Source organism: Oculina patagonica, chromosome 9 (assembly GCF_052425735.1).
Source record: "Oculina patagonica isolate OP01 chromosome 9, crgOcupat, whole genome shotgun sequence".
NCBI lineage: Eukaryota > Metazoa > Cnidaria > Anthozoa > Scleractinia > Oculinidae > Oculina > Oculina patagonica.
This window is the reverse complement of record NC_135766.1, coordinates 21,627,059-21,631,257: the sequence shown is the minus strand read 5'-3', so window position 1 is coordinate 21,631,257 and position 4,199 is coordinate 21,627,059. Positions and strand designations below refer to the sequence as shown.

The following is a 4,199-nucleotide window of genomic DNA, read 5'->3' as shown; positions in this document are numbered from 1 at the left end:
AATCTTGGTTTTGTCCTTTTATACTTCAACAAACCTGTTCTTCTTTAAGCTGAATTTCGCTTCAAGTAATATAGCAGTCTTGATGACAGCCGTGGAGCCGTAAAGAAGTACAATGTAAACACTTGCTTCGTTCGACTTGCACAAGACTTGTAGTTTCCAGAAAAGCTTTTGCTTCGGATCTTCTCGTAAATCTTAACTGTTGTCACAATTTCCAGGATATTTAGACGACTTTAGAGGGGATTGTTCGAGGAAAATCTTGGAAAGAAAACTCTCTGGCTCGCTTTCCTCGTATGTTTCATTCAACTCAAGAAGTGAACACCGCGCCAGAAATTTTCGCGCCTCCTCATACTATCACTTCGTTTACATCAAAATGAAATGTCCAGTCGATTTAAACTTGAGAAGAATTTAATAAAACAATTATTCCATTCGCCCTTGTTGGATACGAGTCGTTATAGCCAACTCGGCGCTTCGCGCCTCGTTGGCTATTTACCACCTCGTATCCAACGCGGGCTCATGGAATAATTGTTAAATATTCCCCTCGTAGCAAATCCACAAGCCTCGCATTACAAACAAAACCACAACTTTACTTTAATAACGTTACATTCATTTTACCTTGACTGTTGTTACATTTTATTTTAAATACTACTGAGCACTTGCTCAATTGAAAACATGAGAAATGCGTTCCGGAACTCGTGCCTCGATGTTTGCTTTTTCAGAATTCCGAAGCAGTTTATTCTGTTCGGTTGCTAACACACTCCAAACATTCAAACGCCTAAAGGTTACCTTTTTTGTCTTCTTCGGGATCCTTCACTATTCCTGGCCAGCAGCTCTTTTAATTTGTCATCGTCAACAATGATCTCTCTAGCCTCTTCGACGTTTTCTTCCCATTTGTTTCGACCTGGTTAAAGCTAAACAACCCTTTTGTCGCCTCCTCAAGAAAACTGAGCGTTTTCGTAGACCTCTTTCCGATTCTTAGAGGATAGCAGGCTCCAAGTTATTGCCTGGATTTGTTGAAAAATTAGAACTTTCCTTCGCAGACTCACTCACTTCTACCAACTTTGCAGTTAATTGGTGAAAAAAGGTGGTTACAAAGTTGTCGGTACTATTAGGCAATTACAAAATCCCAATGCGTACTTTCGGAATCTTTTATCTTTTGTAAAGCTAGTTTGGCACGCATATTGATTGTTTTGATCGGCAAATCAAAAACGAAAAAATAACCTGTTTATTATAAAATTTAACAAAGTGGAAACCCCAGTGCGTCTTTTCGGAACCTTTCTCCTGTTGTTAAGTGTGTGTCGAGAGAAAAAAAAAACCACGTGTGTTTCTTCAGCGTATTCTTATTGTTTTAAGCCACTGTTGATACCTCGCCCATGTGAAAAATAAGCCAGTTATTTTTAGGCACCTCGGGAATATGTGATTTATTCACCTCGGGCTGCGCCCTCGGCGAATAAATCGCATATTCCCTCGTTGCCTAAAAATAACCCTTCCTTACATTGTATGCAAGCGAACACTTGTGTTTGCTGCTTACTTGTTTGCTATCGGGTTTTTTTTTTTAAGTTCTTGATGATCACCTCTAAAAATTATACTAAAACAATTATTTGCCTCAGGCTCAGTGATTATTGTTGAATAATCACTTCGCCTTCGGCGAATAATTGTTAATTAAATTAGCAACATTGATGTTAGATTCGGTCTCAAAGAATGTGATGTCAATGGTCAATGGTCAATCTTCATTTATGTTTTCTTTGATCTTCCAGGCTGGGTTACAGTACTTTGTCTTGATGTTTGCTTATATAGGACACCATATTACTAATCTGAACCACAGTGTTCTTTTGGGTGATTCATAATAAAATGAAATATTTAACCAGAAATTATATAGTTAGAAATGTTTTTTTTTTTTATTTCACAGTTTATTACAGTTGGTTTAAATATGTTGTTTTCAGAGCTTGCCTGTATTAACTGACTTTTAAATGATCATTTAAAATTTATTATCTTTTTTTTAGTCGAATTCCTGTCTACACAAGGATCAAATGACTTGCTGTTGTGTCAATGGGTTCTGTGCTAAATAGCAGAGATGATGCTGTGGTGCGAAGATAGTGCGGACCTAAGAAAAATGGTATTTATTACAATATTCTGTATGCCTTTTGCCATTTCTTACCTTGCCTATTCTTAAGGTGGTTAATTAGTCAGAGCTTGTTTTGAGAGTGGTCACAGTGACCCTTCCAGAGGAGATTCCTGTGTTGTTTATCTGAATTTAAAATGTCGCAAGACAGTGTTTTATAAAACTATTATATGTCACATGATTCACATTGCTGTCAGAATTTTGGCAAAAATGTTGTCTTCTGTTGCGATTTTATTTTATTTTGCGATACAGAGTAGAACCCCGGTAACTTTAACTCTGAAGGGAAACGAAAAACAGTTTGAGTTAGCGGGGTTTCAAGTTATTGGGGTCAATCGAATAAGACTGAAAGGTGGGTTCAAATCCAAGGGAAATGGAAGTTTGTTCGAGTTAGCAGGGTTGTTCGAGTTATCCGAGTTCGAGTTACCGGGGTTCTAGTATTATGCAGGGTTGTCAGTGGGTTGATAGAACTTGATATTACACACACTCAGAACTGACCTACTAATGTTTGAAGTAGCCGACGCAGAGTTCCGAATAGACAGTGAAATGCGCCGGCTGCCGGCTTTTTTTGACAATCCTGTTATGTGTTGTTGCTAGTTTTAAGGTAGTCTCTTCATATATTTCGGTTTTGCAAGAATTAGGTAAATAATATGTTGGACTGGTTTACAGAAGGTTGTGGATTCGTCTCCCCTAATTTGGGAACTCAATTAATTCTATTTTTTAAGTTATTGTATTCTTTAATGTTAACTTGTTCAATTACGAAAAAAGTTTGCTGTCCTATTTCTCCCAATTAATGTTTTGCCAGGGACCTGCACTCATCTGAAAGTCAGTTCATTTCCACAGAGAAAGTTCTTTTAGCTATCATTATTGCTTTAAAATTTTCATTTTTGTTTTAATTTAAGGATCACAATCAAGATGTCCAAGTCTTAATTGTGAAAATGCCATGACTGGAGTCCAAACTATGTTGCTGTCTCTACTAAGAAGATTAAGTGATCAACAACTAGTTTCTCCTTACAATGTTAGACCACTTCCCATCAGTCAAGTGGCGAGAACAAAGACAATCATCAACTCGGGGATACTGTCTTGATTTAACACCAAATTCTCAAAACAAACATAAAGGAAATGTATGGGAATTAGTAAGGAGAATTGATATGAAAAGAAAGCATAAAAATTAGTATTGTACTTTAATAAGTATTAGACTTAGTATAGTACTGTATTGGGTTGTAAATAGTTTTAAAAGTGTCCTGTTGTAAGTAGCATAAATGTTGTACCGTACTGTAAATAGAATAAGCTTTGTATAGTAATCTCACTTTTTAAGAACACTTTTGTGTGTGTGCATGAGTGTGTTGCAATCAAAATTTAATAATAAGGATAGAAAGCATAACTAAACAGCATCTCAATTTGGAAAGATCTTAATTGCATTTACTTTCAACATACATTTACGTAATAAATAAGACTACAAAACCAGTTTCCTCTATGAGCCTTTCAGTTGGTTGCCGTAACAGATTTGAATCTGGGATGACTTCATGTAACCATGCATGCATGGAAATTAAACCTTGTTACCAGCTTCCAAATGACAACAACTATTTTAAACAGAAACATTGATAAGTATAATAATAAATAATATCAATAAATACTTTAAGAGAAAGATGAGCTATAAAATTACATAACATTTCAATGACCCCATGCCAAACACATTTACATTTGAGATTTTTGCAAATGTAAATGTGTGCGGGTTAACTTTCATTGAAACCTTATGTAGTTCAATCATGCATCTTAATCTTAATGTATTTATTCAAAACCTTAAATTGTTAGAAAATAATAACTAAAATTACTATAAATAAAATTTAAAAATAAAAATAATTAAAAAGGGGTTTGGAATTTGATATCTTGGTATATTTTTCATATGTGGTTACATGAAGGCACCCCAGATTAAACTCTTAAATGGCAACCAACTGAAGAGGTCACCGAGTAATCTAGCTTTGCAGTTTCATATTTCATGTGAGTGTGTGTTAAAAGTAAATGTAAGTATGGTCATTCCTGGTTGAGGTATTTATCAATCAGATTCTTACTAAGATGTTTA

The 4,199-nt window shown here is 35.4% G+C and overlaps 1 long non-coding RNA gene across 5 annotated transcripts in view; it reads left to right on the top strand.

Moving 5' to 3' along the window:
* LOC144666172 (uncharacterized) overlaps window positions 1-3,709 on the top strand; it is a 57,599-nt gene extending 53,890 nt beyond the window's left edge. For all 5 annotated transcript variants that reach the window (XR_013573130.1, XR_013573133.1, XR_013573129.1 and 2 more), the window contains exons 5-7: window positions 1,755-1,833; window positions 2,001-2,113; window positions 3,019-3,709. This is a non-coding gene — a long non-coding RNA (uncharacterized LOC144666172). The remainder of the gene's footprint in view (window positions 1-1,754; window positions 1,834-2,000; window positions 2,114-3,018) is intronic.
* Window positions 3,710-4,199: the final 490 nt, after the last annotated feature.